Raw genomic sequence first — 23432 nt, forward strand, 5'->3', positions numbered from 1 at the left:
TCTGTCAAAAATAAATAAATATTAAAATATTTTTAATAAATAAATAGATACAAATATTCAGTCAAAAAATTCAGACAAAGTAAGATTTTAACTTTCAGGCACAGTAAAATGAGCCCACACTTTTTTTTCTTATTAGAACCATTGAAGTTTCAGGAGGATTGAATAAAATTAACATATCAGCAAAAGTTTCAAAGGAAAAAATTAACTTGAAAGTCCTTTAAAATGTAAATTGATATATAAATATATAAAATTATAAGCTCTTACGCTGTACTTAGCATTGTCAGGCACTGGAGGCAAGGAAAAAAGAAGCAAACAAATAAACCAACCATAGCTTTTGGTTCTTGCCTGGGAGCTGCTGACAGGAACCCCCTGTCATTATAACATGTAATCAACTTTCCTGAAAGTCTCTTTTCCTTTTGCTTCGTTATTTGGATCAAGATATTCTGGTGGCCATAGATCTTCATACTCATAACCATACAAATACCCACGGAATGTTAAGTTAAGCACAAATATTTTTTTCCATCAGAGTATACATATATGACAGATTGCAAAAATAAGGAAAATGAAACTAAAATGTAATAAAATGACTTTTGTAGTACACTAAGCCTTCTTGTCTAAGAATTAACCATACTCAAACCCAAGCATTTAGTAGGTTTAGTTTATAAAGGAGCATTTCAAGTAGCAGGACAATAATTCTGGGTTCTTATGTTATGGTATGGTTGGCCATATATTTAAGGCAAAACAAATTTAATTGATTCGATTCATTTCTGTATTCATTAATTCAACAACTTTTTATTGCTCACTACTATAGCCAAATGCTATACTTGGTTCTAGGACTATGGAGAGAAGTGAAGCATATTCCTTTGCTTTAAGAATAGACAGTAGAAGAGGAAAGAAAAGGACACCTAGGATTACAATTTACTCTGATATGAGCTAAGTTAGGAAGAGGTAAGTGGAGGCAGCTTTAGGTGAGCAAATGGGGGATATCCAAGTTGGCCTGAGGTTATGCCTGGGGAGGAAAGGAGAAAGTAAGAACAAAGAACACTTCATGGGGGTAGTGGTAGTCTAGCTTATTTTGAATGGATAAGGGAAAATTGAGAAGGGCATTCTAAGAAAAGGAAAACTGCATTATATATTGGAAGAAATCTAATATATTGCATTTGGCTGGAGTGAAGGATGATTATTGGGAACAATGGAAGTAGAGGATACAGTGGAAAGTGGGAAGCAGATAATATGAAAACCTTGAGGCAAGTTTAAACTCCGTTTGGAGAGGCATTCATGGATATTTAAGTAAAGGTGTGACATGATTGTATGTAAAAACTAGAAAGATGACTCTGGAGCAGTGTGGAGATTCGAAGTGAGTAATAGGGCAACTGGTTGGAAGCTATTGCAGTAAATGAGTTCTGAACATGAGGCACAGCATGATGAGGGAGACTAGTCATAATTGGGTTAGGGGGAGAACTTGGAGGCTGATGTTATGTAGGAGGGGAAGGAAAAGAAGTCAAAGGTGATGCTCAGACTTGAACAACTGGATGAATGGTGGTGCCTTTCACTAAGACAGAAAACATCTAAGGAGTGGAAGGTTGGGGGAGAAAATACAGAATCGCATTTTGTTATTGAGTCTGAGATATGCTGTCCAATTATAGATGTTTAGTAAGGAGTTGAATACGAGGGAAACATCAACACTCATGAAGAGGACAGAGAAAGAAAAGTCCATGAGAGAAACTGCAAAGGAGTGACACGTGTGGAGAACTGAGAGAGTGTAGTATTACATGGGCCACCGCAGGAGAGTTTCAAGAGTAAGAATCCATAAAACCATCACAAGCAGAGAGAGGTCAAGTAAGAAAACAAGTCGTATCCATTGGCTTTAGTTGCCTCAGCATGGGCAATTTCAGTAGAAGCCACATTCTAGTAGATTAGAGAGGGAGTCATGGTGAGAAGTGAAGACGGGATGTCAGTCCTCTTTAAAGAAGTCAGGCTATGAAGTGCAGTAGACAGCTTAAACATTAGCAAGGTGGGAATAGGAGAGGTAAGAAAAGATATTTTGATTTCTGATTTTTTTTTATTTCAAAGTGTGAAAATGGTGAGGGGAAAGAACCTATAAAATTTGAAAATAAAGGCACTGAAGAGAAAATGATTGATAGCAAGTCCCTAAGGACTGAGAGGCCACCAACAAAAGACCCAGGCTCAAAGACGGAAGGACATGAAAGGAGAGGACAAATTGAAGAAATTCTGGCTTAAGTGGATAATTCTCTTAGTCAAATGGATGGCTATGTTTGATTTATCTGATATGGGGTTAGGTAGGCATGGTGTCGAACTTTGATGTCTTGTCAAGAGAGAAGATACAGCAGCAGCTGGTCTCACAATAAGACACATAGTGGACGGGTTATTGATTATCTTAAAATGTTTTGTAACAACTTCTGTCTAATACTTCCAAAGAGCTGTTAATAATCTCATCCATTAAAGAAAACATTGTCATTTTTACTTAATGAAAATGTATTCTCTGCCACAGCTGCTGTTATCTTATCAACATCTGTCCATGCCTTATGGAAGAGTTTGTTTTTCAAATGAAATTGGAATAACAAGCCTGACATTTAATATACTTAATATGCAGTCTGTCTCTTGATGCATCAGTGAATTTATTTTCAATATGAAGTCTGGATGAAAATCTTTGGGTCATAAAAGGAAATTACAAATACAAATATAGTTTAAATATGGTTCCATAAATAATAATGTCATGAATTTATTAATGGGGTTACTAGTTCATCTGAAGGCTTGTGATAGTGTTCTTTATTAGAACTATGATTTTACTTTAATAATAAAAGATACTTTGTAGATTTGAATACATGTTTGAACTTTTCATTGAACTGTTGATATAAAAGTCATTTGCTATGATTCACAATGATGTGAATGAACTTAATGGCACTGAACTATATATTTAAAAATGTTTAAATGGGGGGCGCCTGGGTGGCTCAGTCGGTTGAGCGTCCGACTTCAGCTCAGGTCATGGTCTCGCGGTCCGTGAGTTCGAGCCCCGCGTCAGGCTCTGGGCTGATGGCTCAGAGCCTGGAGCCTGCTTCTGATTCTGTGTCTCCCTCTCTCTCTGCCCCTCCCCCATTCATGCTCTGTCTCTCTCTGTCTCAAAAAATACACAAATGTTAAAAAAAAAGTGTATAAAAAATGGTTAAAATAAAAAAAATGTTTAAATGGTACATCTATTTTATGTATATTTTACTACAATAAAAAAGTCATTTGCTATATAATTTAATATTATTTAGGCTGGACTTAATTGTGAAAATAAAATAGGAATGGTGAATTAGATTCTTTGATGTTGCAATGAAAGGACATTTGAGTGTTAAATCGTATGTGAGTGTATGAGAGAAAGGTCGGAGAAGAATGAACGTCCCTACCCACCTCAATTACCCTCTATTGGTATACATTACGAAAATATATTTTTAAAATTATCTCCCCCTTCAAATTCCGTAGCTAATGAGGAGTATAACTTAAAAAGAATGTAACTTTTCTTTTTTTCTCACTCTTTTTTTTCAATATATGAAGTTTATTGTCAAATTGGTTTCCATACAACACCCAGTGCTCATCCCAAAATGTGCCTTCCTCAATACCTATCACCCACCCTCCCCTCCCTCCCACCCCCCATCAACCCTCAGTTTGTTCTCAGTTTTTAACAGTCTCTTATGCTTTGGCTCTCTCCCACTCTAACCTCTTTTTTTTTTCTTCCTTCCCCTCCCCCATGGGTTTCTGTTAAGTTTCTCAGGATCCACATAAGAGTGAAACCATATGGTATCTGTCTTTCTCTGTATGGCTTATTTCACTTACCATCACACTCTCCAGTTCCATCCATGTTGCTACAAAGGGCCATATTTCATAAAAAGAATGTAACTTTTCATAAATTAATCAAGGAAAATAGGAAAGGAAACAGGCATTCAGCAAGGGGCTGATCCATCTCCTTGGAAGTTTCCTCTCTTTGTTATCTTGGAAGGTAACACAATTGGCAAGAATACACATTTGACACACTTAGGATTTAGACACCAAAGATTTGAACCATTCAGGTTGCTATAACAGACCCAAAACAAGTTACATAACTACAGACCCATTAGCAATTACACTCAATCTCCCCTAAGCCCCGACTCACCATAGGCAACCATCTGTTTACTTTCTCTTTTTATAGATCTATTCTTGATATTTCATACAAATGAGACCAGATAATATGTGGTCTGACTGGCTGCTTTCACTCAGCATAATGTTTTCAAGGTTCATCTGTGTTATAGCATGTATCAGTACTTCATTCCTTTTTATTGCCAAATAATATCCCTTTTATGGGTATACCACATTTTATTTATCCATGAATCTGTTGATGGACATTTGGGTGGTTTCTACTCTTTGGTAATTATGGATAATCCTGATGTGAATATTAATTACATGTTTTTTCACTTATATATGTTTTCCTTTTGAGGGGGGACATCTTCCTGGGAGTGGAATTGGTGATAGCTTTTTGTTAAACCTTTTGTGGAATTGCCAGATTGTTTTTCAGAGTGGCATTTTAAATTCCTACCAGCAATGTGAGAGGGTCCCAATTCCCCTCTGCATTTTTGCTGACACTTGTTATTGTCTTTTTATTTTAGTCATCCTAGTCAGTTGGAGGTGATGTCTCATTGTGATTTTGATTTGCGTACCTTTGATGGCACATGATTTTGAGCATCTTTTCACATGTCTACTGGCCATTTGACTATTTTCTTTGGAGAAATGTCTATATCACTTGAGTTTTAAATTGGGTTGTTTGTGTTATTGAATTGTAATAGTCGTTTATATCTAGAAAGACTAGTTCCTTGCAGATATGTCCCCCCATTCTTTGGGTTGTTTTTCACTTTTTTGATGGTATTTTTTAAAGCAAGAAACATTTAATTTTGATGAATTCCAATTTGATGAGTCAATTTTTTTTTTGTCATTTGTGCTGTGGTGTCATATGTAAGAAGACTTTGACTAAGCCAAGGCCATGAAGATTTACTCCTATATTCTAAGAATCTTATAGTTTTAGCTCATAAATGTAGGCTACAATCCACTTTGAATTGTTTTTTTGGGTATATTGTGAGGAAGACATCCAAATTCATTCCAGCTGTCCTACTATTATTTGTGGAAAGTCTTTTTTTTTTTAAACTAACTCTTCTTTTTCAAAATTATTTTGACTCTTCTAAGTCCCTTAAATTTCTATGTAAATTGTAGAATTAGCTTGTCAATTTCTGCAAAAAAAAAAGTGCCAAATGGGGTTTTGAAGAGGAATTGGATTAAACTGTAGCTCAGCTTGAGGACCCTGCCATCTTAACAATATTAAGTCTTCCCAACTATGAGCATGGGATGTCCTTCCAGTTATTTATATTTTGTAGTTTCAATATACATAAGTCTTACACTTTTTTCATTATATTTATTTCTAAGGATTTTATTCTTTTTGATGCTATTCTAAATGGAATCGCCTTCTTAATTTCAATTTCAGGTAAAACATTGCCAATGTATAGAAATACAGTTTATTTTTGTATATTGATATTGTACTTAAGTAAATATAGAATATGTGTTTCATTCTATTTTATGTGGCCTTTCTATACAGTTACGTGTTCTTATGGTGACCCTTAGAAATCTGAATGATCTGAATGATGATTTAGCAGGTTGCCTAGCAGCCTTTTATATAAATCCTATATCTACTAATGCCTTACATCAGACAGCAGCAAGTTGGCTTAGGAAGGGAGTTCCCAAAACTGAGGGTTCTTTGGAAATATCTGGGGAATTTTTAAATATACATTCTCCCTCTTTTCATCCTAGGCTGACTGAATCAGAACCTTTAGAGGTGGAGACTAGATTCTGTGCTTTAACAAATATCCCGAGTTCTATCTGTGAACTTTTATTTAGGAAACACTATGTTAAGTTATGCTTCTGGGTGTTATAGTATAGAGTGTAAAGACCTACCAAGAACCTTGTTGTGTAATTCTCAATGTGTGGTCTAAGGAACTCCAGGGGAATACCAAGAACCTTTCAGGGGTTCACAAAGTCAAAACTATTTTCATGATAAGGAAGATGTTTTTTCTTTTTCACTGCGTTGACTTATGCACTGATGGAGCAAAAGCAATAATAAGTAACATGCTGGTACCTTACCATGACTCGAGACTCCGTGAATAGTCATTGTGTTCTCCACAAGCTCACATAAAAATAAGTAAATAATAAATAGTCTGCTTCACTTAAGCGTATCCTTGTTGAAATAGTAGATATTCTTAATGTGATTAAATCTCAATTCCAGAGAACATTCTTGGTAATAATTCTGTGTGATGAAATGGGAAGTATACATAGAGCTCTCTTGCTGTTTATGAATGTATAATGGTTGTCTTGAAGAAGAGTGTTTGTGCAAATGAGTTGCCAGTTGAACTTGCCACTGGTTTTTTTTTTTTAACTGAACAGAACATCATTAAAAGAGTACTGATGGACAAACTAGAACTATTCAGACTTGGCCAATACTTTCTTGAAAATGAACAACGTGAGTTTGCTACTTCAGGGAGGACAACTGAAATAATTGTTGGCAATAATTAACTCTGATTTTGAAGGAAACGCTAAATTTTGGAAAATGTGTGTCCATCAGCATGAATTTGATGCTTCCCAATAGTTCATTTTTTTAATATTTAAATTTTTTTCATATTTATGTATTTATTTTGAGAGAGAGAGACAGAGCAGGAGCAGGGGAGGGACAGACAGAGAGGAAGAGAGGGAATCTGCACACTGTCAGTGCAGAGCCTGATGCAGGGCTTGAACCCACGAACTGTGAGATCATGACCTAAGCTGAAATCAAGATTCAGACACTTAACCAGCTGAGCTAGCCAGGCCTCTCTTTTAAACTAATTTTTTGAAAAAATACTTCTTGTTCATAAATGTTATTTATGTTAACATACTATAGTTTATTATTATTTTTCTTTTTTTCCCCAAATTTTTATTTAAAATCTAGTTAGTTAACACACAGTGTAATATTTGTTTTAGTAGAATTTAGTGATTCATCACTCACATATAACACCCAGTGCTCAATACAACAAGGGCCCTCCTTAATACCCATCCCTCATTTAGCTCATCCCCCCACCCACCACCCCTCCGATAAGCCCTGGTTTGTTCTCTACCATTGAGCCTCTTATGGCTTGAGTCCCTCTCCCTTTTTTTCCCCCTTCCCTTAAGCTCACCTATTTTGTTTCTTAAATCCACATATGAGTGAAATCCAATGGTATCTGTCTTTCTCTTGACTGATCTATCTCACTTAGCACCCAACCTCTCTAGCTGCATCCACGTCATTGCGGGTGCAGTTTATTATTATTTTTCAAAGAGTAAATTAAAGCATAGGCTTTCAGAAGGGCAAATACTTAATGATTCCACTTATATGAAGTATGCATATTGTCAAAGTGAAGAATAAAATGGTGTTTCTGGGGTCTAGGAGCAGGGGGAAATAGGGAGTTGCTATTCAACTGGTATAAAGTTCCATGTATGCAAGATGATGAAGTTCTATAGACCTGCTTTATACCACTGTGCTTATAGTTAACCATACTGTACTACACACTTAAAAATTTGTTAAAAGGGTAGATCTCGTGTTGAGTGTACTTAGCATAGTAAAAAAAGAAAAAGGAAAAGTCAAAAAACAAACACAAAAACATAGGATTTCATGTTAGAAAGACCAGAGTCAAAGTCATTTGTTGTGACTTTGGGAAATTTTTTATGTAATCTCTCTGAGACTCAATTTCCTTATCTGCCCATGAGGAAAATATCAAGAAATCTTAAAGGCTTACTTTGAGTATTGAATAAAATGAGTTAAAATATTTAAAGAACACAGTCAGTACAGTTACAAGCATATAAATGGCACATTATAATAATGTCATTTTTTAAGTATTCTTTCTTTTCAAGATTCTTTAAATTTTACTCCAGCGTTATATAAAACATTGGAAACAATGTCTGCACTATGATGTTTTAGAGATGCCTTTTCTATGGTACAATATATTACAAAAGGTTTCCTCAAACTTTATAGAAATTATTTGCCCCATATGTGCTAGGGACAACTGAAAAGGACAAAGTAATGTCTAATGTGTGCAAATTAATTCATTTAACACAAGACTAAATCTCAAAATATTGGAGAATAAAATTAAAAACCTTTACTACTCAAGTATGAAATACTTGATACAGATACAGGCAGTCATTCATTCATTCACTCATTTCTTTATAATAATTTCACTGAGTTCATACTCTGAGTCAGGCAATGCTAGGTATTAGTAATCCAAAGGTGGGCTACACAATTTGCCTCCAAATAACTTATGGTTGCTGAGTGAGAGCCACACATTCAAACAAGCCAATGGAGTGTTATAGGAACCATGTAGAAAGGTCTAGACTGGAGAGAGGGAGTACCAAAGATGGTAAGTTATTTTGCCTACAGGAGATGAATGGCAGTCAAAAGAGGTTTTCCAGGAGGTGATGAGCTAAATCTGAAAACATGTATGTATTTTCCTAGTGGGTTTTGGCAGTGGGGGTTAAGGAGAGCATTCTAGAGAAAATGGACAATGTAAGCAAAGTCACAAAGGTGTGAAATAGCATGACATGCTTTAGGAAATGCTGTTAAGTTTCACATGATTGGAAGAGGATTTGTAGATAGGTGGCAAGAAATAAGCAATGGCTATAAGAGGGAGAGCCCTATATGTTTTGCTATAAATGAGTCACTAAAAGACAAAATAAAGATCCACGTCTACTTTCTCATTCCACCCCAATCCACCTAAGATATATTTCCAGGAACAGTACTCCAGATTTCAAAAGTATTTTTTAGATGAAATTTAGAAATGTCTCTAAAAGTACTTAAAAACAATCTAATACCTACTTCAAAAGATGCTCGAATATGGTGGGAAGATTTCTAAACAGTGGATTTGAATTTATTCTTGTGACTCCCAGTGCTTTTTCTGGCACTTTTTCTATGATGAACATCTGCTTGAATCATTTTAGTTCTTATGAAATTTTGCTTATCCACAGAGAGAAACGCATATTGTTGGTTCAATTCCAACATGTAGTTTCTTCCTGAGATTTTGAAAAAAGAACAAAAAGAAGCTATTAAGTTGATGTGGTACCTAAGAAACTTAAAATATCAATGAAAGGAGATGTTTAGGGTTGAGCATTTGGAAATATTTAGAAATTCCATACACAGCGGGAATAATGATGATGGTAGTGATGATGGGGCCCTAATATAATTTCTGAAAACTTTTGTTGGTCGTATTTTCCATTGAACAAGAAGCTAATCTTTATAGCTGACAAAAGAAAACAACAAAAGCATCAATAAAATAAACTTTAAAAAAAGATATAACTCTGTTTTATCCTTACATGTGAAAAGGTTTGTGAAAGCCTCAATGAAGTACAATGAGTTGAGCTGAATATACTTAGCAGGAGGGCTCAATTACACACGCCAAAAGTTATAAGGGAGAAAAGGGAAAGACAAGGTGATATAAAGTGCCATGTTCCACCGCTTTGAAGCTCTTCCTTTAGATCCTATATTCCTCTATCAGTGACATACTGAGGCAAGAATCAGAAACATCAGTGTTTCTTCTTATGAGGGAAAAAATCTCCTTGAGAATATTGAGTACCTAGGTAGAATGGTATCTGAAGTGTATGTTATAGGTAGACATATTGCCACTTCAAAAATAAATGGTAGATATTCATCCATTTATTTATAAAGATTGATGAAGAGTTAACTCAAGGATGAACAGATCAACCAATGAAATATACTAAGGAGTCCAGAATCAGATCCATGTATAATTGGAAACTTTATTTATGACAAAGCTACTCTTGCAGATAACTATAGACAAGAAGGGCTTTTAAAATAAATTATGTTGGATAACTGATTATACAAATGAAAAATACTGAAAATGAAATGCTACCTTACATATATAATGTATTAATTATCTGTTACTGTGCAACAAAGTAGCCCCAAGTATAGAACTCCAAACAGTAAATAGATATTGATTTCACAGTTAATACAGGTCAGAAATTCAAGAACAGTTTATTTAGTGATTCTGCCTCAGAGTCTCTCATGGGGTTGCAGTCAAATGTTAGCCAAGTGCTACAGTTTTCTGAAAGCATGACTGAAAGGGGAGGATCCACTTCTAAGATGGCTTATCCGTATGGTTGTTGTCAACCAGTCCCTCACTGGCTCTCGGCTGGGGGGTTCTGTTCCGCACTGCATGAACTACCTTATAGGACTGTTTGAGCATTCTCACAACATGGCAGTTGGTTACTCCCATAACTATCATAATTAGTGACATGAAAGAGAGCAAAATGGAAACTTCAAGGCCTTTCATTATCTAGGTGCAGAAGTCAAATACCATCATTTCTGTGTATCCTATTTACTACTCAGGTTAGCCTTATTCAATGTGGGGAGGCACACAACAGTATGAATAGGAGGCAGGGATTATTGGAGACTGTCTTGGAAGCTGGCTGCCACATACAAAAAACAATTATAGGTAGATTTGAGAATTCTATACTATTTTTATAAGACAATCTATGAGGGAGGAGCCAAGATGGCAGAACAGCAGGGAAGTTTGTTTTTGTGTCTCACATCCATGAAATACAGCCAGACCAACACTAAACCATCCTGCACACCTAGAAAACTGACTGGAGGATCAACACAACAATCTGCACAACCTGAATCACAGAATTCAGCAGGTACGCGGCACGGAGAGGTGAACTTGGGGAGCGAGAAGCCGTGGGAAGGGAGGTGCTTTTGCAGGCGGAGAGAGGACAGAGGCGGGGTAGGTGGGAGAAAATGGAAAAAGCACCCCTATCCAAAAGCAGCTGGAAAGAAAGTGGAAAATTGGAAACAGCCACAGGAATTAAACTAAAAAGGGAGAAAGGAGAAAGGAGAAAGGAGAAAGGAGAAAGGAGAAAGGAGAAAGGAGAGGGTTTAAACTCCATTAAGACTGTAAACAAGGGGAGCGCAAAGGCTGCAACTCCACAGCTCAATACCTGGCGGTGCTCTGGTGGGAAGGGTGAATCCCCAGGAACAGAGTGGGGTCCGGGAGGTTCTCGGGCAACACAGGGAAAAGCGGTTCCTCTGCTGGAAGGACATTTGGTAGAGACTTGTGAAGCCACCTGGTCCCAGCAGACCCCAGAAAACGGCCACATTCGCTGGTGCTGGAACAAGGTCATTAAACGTGAAGCATGGTGCCAGATGAGTGTCGTGATTTTCCATAATCCTGGAAACGCTGACGCTACACTATCTCGCAAACTTTTTCTGGGGCAGGCTGGCACCTGGTTGCAGTCTCAGGGCATCGGCAGTAGCAGGGTCCAGCAAGAGTTCCTGGGTGCAGCCAACATTTGGCCATTGCTCATTCGGCCATCACTCAGTGAAACCCTTCTGCAGAGGGGTGGAACAGGTCAAAGCTGCCGTCCTTCAGAAGTAAGGGGCTGGGGAAAACAGCCGCATCTGACACAAAACTCGGGAAAGAGGTACTGCCTGGGGCCTGGTCACGGAGAGTGAAAAAGTGGGGAGTGGAAGAAAGCTGAAGACAGAGCACTGGTGCACGACTGCTGATCGGGGAGAACAGAGTTCTGATACTAGAGACTGGGGAGCTGGGTGACGCCATCTTCACCGCTCCCACACATGCGCATAGGCACCTATAAGCCCCACAACAATTCACCCCAGTAGGCTAGCAGTGCCATCTAGTGGAGAATGGAGCGGTTACACTGAGCCCCGCCCAACTGGGTCAACTTTGCTCTTCAAGAACACAAGTCCCACCGCTGGCTTAGTTTATGGACTATAAAGTGCCACATAGACTGACTTCTAGGGGAAAACGAAATAATTTCAGCCCTGCTTCAATCTGTTAGCAGGTCCATCTATTCAATTTTCTTTCTTTTTTTTCTCTTTTTAATTTCTTTTCTATTTCTTGAATACAGAAAGAGAAAAAATTCATTTTTATTTTCAATTTTTACTAAAAATATTTTTATTTAAATTTTTTACTATATTTTTTATTTTCATGTAAATTTTTTCAAATTCTATTTTACTTTCATCATTTTATCTACTTCAGTGTATTCACGTTTTCAAATTTTCAAATGATTTCCTTTTTTTTCTTTTCCTTTTTTCTCTTTCTTGTTTCTTTTCTTTTTCTTGAATGCAGAAACTTAATTTTCACTTTAAATTTCTATTAGAAATATTTGTTTTTAATTTTTTTACTATACTTTTTGCTTTTATGTAAATTTTTTCAAATTCTATTTTACTTCCATCATTTTATTTTAGTCTACTTCAGTGTATTCACTTTTTCAAATTTTCAAAAGATTTCCTTTTTTTTCTCTTTTTTATATTTTTTGTTACTTTTCTTTTTCTTGAATACAGAAAGAGAAAAAAATTATTTTTATTTTTAATTTTTATTAAAAATATTTTTCTTTAATTTTTGTTCTACTGTATCTTTACTTTTGTGTAAATCTTTTCAAATTCTATTTTACTCCCATCATCTCATTTTAGTCTACTTCAGTGTATTCATTTTTCAAATTCTCAAACTATTTCCTTTTTTTTTCTTTTTACTCCTCCCTTTGATTCTCTAATCTGTCAAACCACTTTCAACACCTAGACCAAAACACACCTAGGATCTACCATCATTTATTCGATTTGTGTGTGTGTGTGTGTGTGTGTGTGTGCGCGCTTAATTTTTTTATTTTAATTTTTTTTAATTTTAATTTTTTACCTCATTAATTCCTTTTCTCCCTTCAAAATGACAAAATGAAGGAATTCACCCGAAAAGAAAGAGCATGAAAAAACAACAGCCAGGGATTTAACCAACACACATACAAGCAAGATGTCTGAACCAGAATTTAGAATCAGGATAATAAGAGTACTAGTTGGAGTCAAAAATAGATTAGAATCCCTTTCTGCAGAGATGAAAGAAGTGAAAAATAGCCAGAATGAAATTAAAAATGTTATAACTGAGCTGCAATCACGGATGGATGCAGTGGCGGCAAGGATAGACGAGGCAGAACAGAGAAAAAGAGATACAGAGGACAAACTTATAGAGAATAATGAAGCAGAAAAAAAGAGGGAGACTAAGGCAAAAGAGCATGATTTAAGAATTAGAGAAATCAGTGACTCATTAAAAAGGAACATGAGAAGCATAGGGGTCACAGAAGAGGAAGAAAGAAAAAGGGGTAGAAGGGTTACGTGAACATATCATAGCGGAAAACTTTCCTAACCTGGGGAAAGACACAGACATCAAAATCCAGGAAGCACAGAGGACTCCCATTAGATTCAACAAAAACTAACCATCAGCAAGGCATATCATAGTCAAATTCACAAAATACTCAGGCAAGGAGAGAATCATGAAAGCAGCAAGGGAAAAAAAGCCCCTAACGTACAAGGGAAGACAGGACAGGTTTGCGGCAGACCTGTCCACAGAAACTTGGCAGGCCAGAAAGAGGTGGCAGGATATATTCAATGTGCTGAATCAGAAAAACATACAGCCAAGAATTCTTTATCCAGCAAGGCTGTCATTCAAAATAGAAGGAGAGATTAAAAGTTTCCCAGACAAACAAAATTAAAGGAGTTTGTGACCACTAAACCAGCCCTGCAATTTTAAGAGGCACTCTCTGAGGTGAGAAAAGACAAAAAAAAAAAAAAAAAAAAAAAAAGACCAAAAGCAACAAAGGACCAGAGAACACCACCAGAAACTCCAACTCTACAAGAATCAAAATAGCAATAAATTCTTATCTTTCAGTACTCATTCTAAACGTAAATGGACTCAATGCTCAACAAAAAACATAGGGTAACAGAATGGATAAGAAAACAAGATCCATCTTTTTGCTGTTTACAAGAGACCCACTTTAGACCTAAAGTCACCTTCAGATTGAAAGTAAGGGGATGGAGAACCATCTATCATGCTAATGGTCAACGAAAGAAACCCGGAGTAGCCATACTTATATCAGACAATCTAGACTTTAAAATAAAGACTGTATCAAGAGATGCAGAAGGGAATTATATCATAATCAAGGGGTCTAGCCACCAAGAAGACCTAACAACTGTAAACATTTATGCGCCAAATGTGGAACACCCAAATATATAAAGCAATTAATAACAAACATAAAGAAACTCATCGATAATAATACCATAATAGTAGGAGACTTCAACACCCCACTTACAACCATATACAGATCATCTAAACAGAAAATAAACAAGGAAACAATGGCTTTGAATGACACACTGGATCTGATGGACTTAACAGATATGTTTAGAACATTTCATCCTAAAGCAGCAGAATATACATTCTTCTCCAGTGTACATGGAACGTTCTCCAGAATAGACTATATACTGGGACACAAATCAGCCCTAAGTAAGTACAAAAAGATTGAGAGCATACCGTGCATATTTTCAGACCACAAGGCTATGAAACTCGAAATCAACCACAAGAAAAAATTTGGAAAGGTAACAAATACTTGGAGACTAAAGAACATCCTACCAAAGAATGAATGGGCTAACCAAGCAGTTAAAGAGGAAATTAAAAAGTATATGGAAGTCAATGAAAATGATAACACCACAACCGAAAACTTCTGGGATGTAGCAAAGGCAGTCATAAGAGGAAAGTATATAGCAATCCAGGCCTTCCTAAAGAAGGAAGAAAGATCACAGATACACAGCCTAACCTTTAGTCTTAAGGAGCTGGAAAAAGAACAGCAAATAAAACACAAAACCAGCAGAAGACAGGAAATAACAAAGATTAGAGCAGAAATTAATGCTATTGAAACCAAAAAAAGACATTAGAACAGATCAATGAAACCAGAAGCTGGTTCTCTGAAAGAATAAACAAAATGAATAAACCAGTAGCCAGTTTGATCAAAAAGAAAAAGGAAAGGACCCAAATAAATAAAAGCAAGAATGAAGGAGGAGAGATCACAACCAACACAGCAGAAATAAAAACAATAATAAGAAAATATTATGAGCAATTATATGCTAATAAGTTGGGCAATCTGGAAGAAATGGACAAATTCCTAGAAACGTATACAGTACCGAAACTGAAACAGGAGGAAATAGAAGATTTGAACAGACCCATAACCGGTAGGAAATCAAATTAGTAATCAAAAATCTTCCAAAAAACAAGATCCAGGGCCAGATGGCTTTCCAGAGTAATTCTACCAAACATTTAAGGAAGAGTTAACACCTATTCTGTTGAAACTGTTCCAAAAAATAGAAATGAAAGGAAAACTTCCAAACTCTTTCTATGAAGCCAGCATTACCTTGATTCCAAAACCAGACAGAGACCCCACTAAAACTATAGACCAATTTCCCTGATGAACATAGATGGAAAAATCCTCAACAAGATATTAGCCAACTGGATCCAACAATACATTAAAAAAATTACTCACCATGTAACCCAGTGGGATTCATACATGGGATGCAGGGCTGGTTCAATATCCACAAAACAATCACATCAATAAAAGAAAGGACAAGAACCGTATGATCCTCTCAATAGATGCAGAGAAAGCATTTGACAAAATACAGCATCCTTTCTTGATAAAAACCCTCAAGAAAGTAGGGATAGAAGGAGCATACCTCGAGATCATAAAAGCCATATATGAAAGACCCAACGCTAATATCATCCTCAATGGGGGAAAACGGAGAGCTATCACCCTAAGGTCAGGAACGAGACAGGGATATCCACTCTCGCCACTGTTATTCAACATAGTATTGGAAGTCTTAGCCTCTGTAATCAGACAACACAAAGAAATAAAAGGCATCCAAATCGGCCAGGAGGAGGTCAAACTTTCACTCTTCACAGATGACATGACTCTCTATATGGAAAACCCAAAAGATTTCCACACACACGCAGAAAAAAAAAAACAACTGCTAGAACTGATTCATGAATTCAGCAAAGTTGCAGGATATAAAATCAGTGCAGAGAAATCAGTTGCATTCCTACACACCAACGATGAAGCGACAGAAAGAGAAATCAAGGAATCAATCCCATTTACAATTGCAGCAAACACAATAAAATACCTAGGAATAAATCTAACCAAAGGGGTGAAAAATCTATACACTGAAAACTATAGAAAGCTTATGAAAGAAATTGAAGAGGACACAAAAAAAATGGAAAAAGATTCCATGCTCCTGGATAGGAAGAACAAATATTGTTAAAATGTCAATACTACCCAAAGCAATCTATATATTCAACGCAATCCCTATCAAAATAACATCAGCATTCTTCACAGAGCTAGAACAAATAATCCTAAAATTTGTATGGAACTGGAAAAGACCCCGAATAGCCAAAGAAATCTTGAAAAAGAAAACCAAAGCAGGAAGCATCACAATCCCAGACTTGAAGCTACACTACAAAGCTATAATCATCATGACAGTATGGTACTGGCACAAGAACAGACTCCCAGATCAAGGCAACATAACAGAGAACCCAGAAATGGACCCAGAAACATATGGCCAACTAATCTGATTAAAGCAGGGAAGAGTATCCAATGGAATAAAGGCAGTCTCTTCAGCAAGTGGTGATGGGAAAACTAGACAGTGACATGCAGAAAAATGAACCTGGACCACTTTCTTATACCATACACAAAAATAAACTCAAAATGGATGAAAGACCTAAATGTAAGACAGGAAGCCATCAACATCCTTGAGAAGAAAGCAGACAAAAACCTCTTTGATCTTGGCCATAGCAACTTCTTACTCAACACATCTCTGGAGGCAAGGGAAACAAAAGCAAAAATGAACTACTGGGACCTCATCAAAATAAAAACTTCTGCACAGTGAAGGGAACAATCAGCAAAATTAAAAGGAAACTGACAGAATGGGAGAAGATATTTGCAAATGACATTATCAGAAAAAGGGTTAGTATCCAAAATCTATAAAGAACTTATCCAACTCAACACCCAAAAAACAAATGATCCAGTGAAGAAATGGGCAAAAGACATGAATAGACACTTCTCCCAAGAAGACATCTGGATGGCCAACCGACACATGAAAAAATGCTCAACGTCACTCATCATCAGGGAAATATAAATCAAAACCACAATGAGATATCACCTTACACCGGTCAGAATGGCTAACATTAACAACTGAGGCAACAACAGATGTTGGCGAGGATACAGAGAAAGAGGATCTCTTTTGCATTGTTGGTGGGAATGCAAGCTGGTGTAGCCACTCTGGAAAACTCCATTTTATGGAGGTTCCTCAAAAAATTAAAAACAGAACTACCCTATGACTCAGCAATTGCACTACTAGGCATTTATCCAAGGGATACAGGTGTGCTGTTTCGAAGGGGCACATGCACCCCAATGTTTATAACAGCACTATCAACAATAGGCCAAGTATGGAAAGAGCCCAAATGTCCATCGATGGATGAATGGGTAAAGAAGGATGTTGTATATATATATATAGAATGGAGTATTACTCGGCAGTGAAAAAGAATGACATCTTGCCATTTGCAACTACGTGGATGGAACTGGAGGGTGTTATGCTAAGTGAAATTAGTCAGTCAGAGAAAGACAAATATCATATCAATTCACTCATATGAGGACTTTAAGAGACAAAACAGATGAATATAAGGGAAGGGAAGCAAAAATAATATAAAAACAGGGAGGGGAAAAACCAAAAGAGACTCATAAATATGGACACCAAACTGAGGGTTACTGGAGGGATTATGGGAGAAGGGATGGGCTAAATGGGTAAGGGGCACTAAGGAATCTACTCCTGAAATCATTGTTGCACTATATGCTAACTAATTTGGATGTAAATTTTAAAAAATAAAAAATAAAATCAAAAAAACTAAGACAATCTATGAAAATATATTTATGATCTCAAAGCAAAAATTTCTCAAACAAGAAAAAAAAATACTTAAATAACAGAAGACAGGATTGATTAATTCAATTACATTAAAAATAAGACTTCTAGGATCACGTGGATGGCTCAGTTGGTGAAGCATCCAACTCTTGATTTGGCTCAGGTCATGATCTCACAGTTCGTGAGATTGAACCTCACATCAAGATCTGTGCTGGCAGCATGGAGCCTGCTTGGGATTCTCTGTCTCTCTTCTCTCTCTGCCCCTCGCCCACTTACACGCACTCCCTGTCTCTTAAAATAAACTTTAAAAAATACTTCTATTTATCAAAAGACAGCATATAGAAAGTGAAAAACAACCACAAATAGAATATATCTTAACAAATGTAATTAAAACATTAATATGTAGAATATATAAAGAACAGTAAACCAATACTAAGAAGATAAACAACCCAGGGGTGCCTGATTGGCTCAGTCTGTTAAGCATCTGACTCTTGATTTCAGCTCCGGTCATGATCTCATGGTTTGTGAGTTTGAATCCTGTGATCCTGTGCTGACAGTGCAGATCCTGCTTGGGATTGTCTCTCCCTTTCTCTCTCTGCACCGGCCCCCCCAAGAATAAATAAATAAATTTAGAAAAAAAAAAGGTAAACAATCCAAAATAAAAATAAACAAAATATTTTTATTTTTTGTTTTTGAGCGAACTCCTCACTGAAGAAAAAATGCTTTATATGCTTTTATATGCTTTATATATGCTTTATATATTTTATATGCTTTTTTTTAAAGCATTTATATGCTTTATAAAAATGCTTTTTTTTTTATGTTTTATAAACATAAAAATATGGTCAACTTCATCAATAAGAAAGATTGTGCAAATTATAGCCAAAGTGCGATGCAATCCATTTGATCGCACATCCATTTGATTTGCAAAAACTAAAAAATCTGACAAAATCAACTCACTATGATATGGAGCTATGAAAACCCTTACACATGGCTAGCAGATGTTTAAAGGGCATGGCCGGTTTGGATAACAATTTGACATTATGTAGTATAACTGAGGATATGCATACTCAATGACTCAGCAATTCTTCTGCGGAAAATAGTATATATCCACCAAACAACATGTGCAGGTAGCTTTGTAGAATCACTGTGATAGCAAAAAACTGGAAACAACTCAAATGGCCAACAGTAGAGTAGATAAATAAATTATAGGATATTTATACTACTATACAGCTGTGGGAGGTTGTGTGTCAACCTGAAGGGAGTTTAACAAAAAAGAGAGACACTATATCATATTAAAATGCCCATCAGTAAGGAGGGGAAGGTTGATAGTAAAAAGAGACAAGTGGAACCTTCCATTTCTTCATTAGACATGATGAGGGAGGTAAGAATGGGTGTGTATTTATTTCAAAGATATTTATTGTGTACCTACTATCTTCCAGGCCCTGTTGTTGATACAAGGGATGCAGGTAGATTTGAAAATCGGGTGATAGGAATTTGATGGATGTTTAGGTAAAGACTTCCATTTCTTTCTGAGGTGGGTGGTAAAGTCATCTCATGAGAGTCGGGGAAAAGCCTGGGGCTTGATGTGTGAGGAGAATGAAGAGTTCCAACTATGTGGTCAACAGGAAAGCAAGATAACAAAGGAAGCAGTCAGGTTAGGCAATGTTGAGAATCCAGTTAAGGTTATTGAATTTAAAGGCAGAATTTCTAGTTGTTTCATTTTCTGCAGTAATACTTGATGACGATACATTGTTCTAGGGTTTTTTACTGGCAGGTTGTGACAAAGATATACCAGGGTAGAAGAACTTACGACACTGGTAAGAGGTTATTGAAAATGACAGAGTATGGGTGCCAGTGAGTTTGTTAAGTAAAATTCCGAAGCACAGTTTACCATTTAAGTGTATCCAGGAATCAAGTAATACTGTTACACATGTATCTGATGAGGAATACTGGGATTTAAAACCACAAGTACCTCGAAGTTAACCCTCAGTTGGAAAGAAACTCATCAATGAGAGACAGGTGGTGGAAAGGGTCCTGCAGATATATTCTGCCCCCTTCCATCCTCTGGCTGTTTGGAGATGCAAAAAGTCTATGTGACACTTAAGTTGTGTTTCCTTATAAAACTACAGCCAGGTCAGTAATGCACTGCCTCATCTTTTCCTTTCTTCATCTCCCTGCTTCATTTTCCTTTTGACCTTCTTGTTCCCCTGGAATTTAACTTCCTGATAAAAAAAGCATGGAAGCTTTCTTTATTGTTGCTCTGTTTTTAAGAGTACTCAGGGAAAGACAAAATGAAATTTTTTTTCTTCTGAATTTGGACGTCTTTTTAGCAATTCAGGAAGGGGAAGGGGAGGGCAGGGAAGAGATGAGACAGAAATGAGAAGATGAGAAAAGAGCCAAACAGATAGTATGAGGCTGGGTTCTATTTGCAGTGAGGTAGCAGTGAAAAATCCCCGACAGTGGATGGGATGCCCGAGGATTTTTTAATAACTAGGATGCCTATTATTAGATGTAAGATGCTGATCTTCCTTCAGTGTGAAGTCTCCCCAACCCTCTCTTCCCCCAAAATTTAGTAAATTATATCACACACGTATATGTTTTATTAGTTTTCTTATTTTGTGGCACTATAACAAAAGACTGAGTTTCATATCTGGGTTAACACGACCTGTAACAAGCAATATTGCCAGATGGAAAGGTTAGCCATCAGCTAAGCTAATTCAAAGGGCAAAAAGTTGGAAGCCAGAAGGACCAAGCAAATGCTAGACCTCGGTAATTTTTAGAAAACTGAAGAAAAGTTTTATACTGACATAGGCATGGAATGGAATGATGGAAGAAATCTGATTCAGACAGTAGGGGGACTGGGGATCCCACACATCACCTGGGCTGCATATAAAACTCGTACTTTGTCAAGCAGTGTTCCTCGTCAGAGGCTACTACTGCAATGATACTGGTTTTTATTTTTTCAAATAAGCAAAAAAACGAATGAATAAATGCAGAAGTCTTTTTTAGGAAAGAGGATACATTTATTTCTTTAATCAAGAAGGATTTACGAGGCTATATATTGATGTTAGAATTGAATTACTATTGATGCCACTTCCAGATACGAGCTTTTGTTACTGTGACTGTCAATAGCTGGGAACTACCATTTGAGAGACAATTGATTCAGTTCCGTGCAGCTGTATTCAGCAGGCCATAAGCTGTTTACAAAAATCTTTGTTTTCAAAAGTTTGTGGTTGGAGGTGTCTGTGCTAATCTATTATAGGTAGTGTGACTATTCTAAATAGGGCAAAAAAGTTACCATGTCTACTAAAAAGACTATACTGTAAATGTTGGAAGTTATTTCTTCTCGTTCTGGTACATATTTATACTTCCTAATTTATTAAACAAGTGATTTTTCTCTAGAATACAATCACATGCATTTGATATGTATAGAAAAAAATGACAAAAATCTTGCTAAGATCTTTCGTAAGTCATGCATGTCACTGAGTTCACATATACCTGACATTTCCTAAATCAAAGTGACAGTTGAAGCTGCCTGTCATTTTTAGCATAATTCAAAATAACTCCTATAAAAATGAATTATGAGCAAGGCAGTAGGACTACACATATTGCTCTCACAAATAATTTGTGTGAAAAAAGTATATCTCATTTTTTTTATCTTTGGATTGAGAAAAGATTTCTTAGTGACACTGCAGTGACCTAAGGTCATAGACCCCTGCAAATCAAATGTCAGTTTAAGTTGCTATATTCATCTAGAAATGTATGTGATTTAGCAATGTGATTTACTTCTATCAGTAGGTAAAAAAAAGCAACAACATCTTTTCATTTTTCACTCAGAGTGTAATGGTAGCACTTCACTTTTTAAAAAACACCTTTTGTAAAGTGCTATCTGATAAGATAGGAGCCCTATAATTTCCTTTAATGTTATTTAGCAAGGAAACAGTTTGGTGAGGTGGGAAGGGACATAGGACCTGGAATAAGATGCTCTTGGTTTTGAATACTATGCACTAACTTGATATGTGAGCTTAAATTTCCATATTTGAGTTTCCTCATTTTTTAAATGCAGACACTAAGAGTAGCTACTGCAAAGTATTATTGTAGCAAGTCAATGTCATATTGATTAGCATTTTGGCTGGAACATAGAAGAACATATCTATTATTATTATCATTATTATCAACTTTCAAAGAATATTAAATATAGTGATCAAAAGTCATTATACTCCTAATATGATTTTTTCTTTTTTTTTTTAACGTTTATTTATTTTTGAGACAGAGAGAGACAGAGCATGAACAGGGAGGGGAAGAGAGAGGGAGACACAGAATCTGAAACAGGCTCCAGGCTCTGAGCTGTCAGCACAGAGCCGACGCAGGGCTCGAACTCACGGACCCTGAGATCATGACCTGAGCCGAAGTTGGACGCTTAACCGACCAAGCCACCCAGGAGCCCCCTAATATGATTTTTTCAAACTGCGTATTCTCCCACCTTACAATCCCTGAATTCTTCCAATCCTTACCCTGTATCTTCTCCTCCCTTCCCAAAAATCTTTGGGCTGTATTATTAATATATTAAATCACATCCTGAAAATCAATTTTTTATGATATGAATATCTGAGGGCCCATACACAAGTCCCTTGTTTTTCTAAAATGTATGCCTTTATCCAGTATGTATACATGAAGCTTTGTTTGATCCTGAAACTTGCTGGCCCTGATGATAAAAAGAATGCCATTAAATTCTTTGTAAATTAACCCTTGAAACTAAATATACTTTTCAACACCTAAATATGACACAACAGTGCTTGCTTTGGCAGCACATATACTAAGGTTGGGGAGATACAGAGAAGATTAGCATGTCCCCTGTGCAAGGATGACACTCGGGTTCATGAAGCGTTCCATATTTTTGATATTAGCCAACTGGATCCAACAATACACTAAACAAATTATTCACCACAACTAAGTGGCATTCATACCTGGGATGCAGGGCTGGTTCAATATCCACAAAACAATCACATCAATAAAAGAAAGGACAAGAACCATATGATCCTCCCAATAGATGCAGAGAAAGCATTTGACAAAATACAGCATCCTTTCTTGATAAAAACCCTCAAGAAAGTAGGGATAGAAGGAGCATACCTTGAGATCATAAAAGCCATATATGAAAGACCCAATGCTAATATCATCCTCAATGGGGGAAAATGGAGAGCTATCCCCCTAAGGTCAGGAACGAGACAGGGATATCCACTCTCGCCACTGTTATTCAACACAGTATTGGAAGTCTTAGCTTCTGCAATCAGACAACACAAAGAAATAAAAGGCATCCAAATCAGTGAGGAGAGGTCAAACTTTCACTCTTCGCAGATGACATGGTTCTCTATGTGGAAAACCCAAAAGTTTCCACGAAAAACCTGCTAGAACTGATTCATGAATTCAGCAAAGTTGCAGGATATAAAATCAATGCAGAGAAATCGGTTGCATTCCTATACACCAGCAATGAAGCAACAGAAAGAGAAACCAAGGAATTGATTCCATTTACATTTGCACCAAAACCCATAAAATACCTAGGATTAAATCTAACCAAAGAGGTGGAAAATCTATACACTGAAAA

General features: G+C 36.6%; 1 non-coding gene across 1 annotated transcript; it reads left to right on the plus strand.

The window, feature by feature from the left end:
* The first annotated feature begins 22622 nt into the window (after positions 1–22622).
* LOC125920487 (U6 spliceosomal RNA) lies at positions 22623–22729 on the plus strand. The gene has a single exon (XR_007457077.1). It is a non-coding gene; the product is annotated as a U6 spliceosomal RNA (small nuclear RNA).
* The last annotated feature ends 703 nt before the right edge of the window (positions 22730–23432 follow it).

The sequence above is a fragment of the Panthera uncia genome, chromosome B4 (genome assembly GCF_023721935.1).
Source record: "Panthera uncia isolate 11264 chromosome B4, Puncia_PCG_1.0, whole genome shotgun sequence".
Classification (NCBI taxonomy): Eukaryota; Metazoa; Chordata; class Mammalia; order Carnivora; family Felidae; genus Panthera; species Panthera uncia.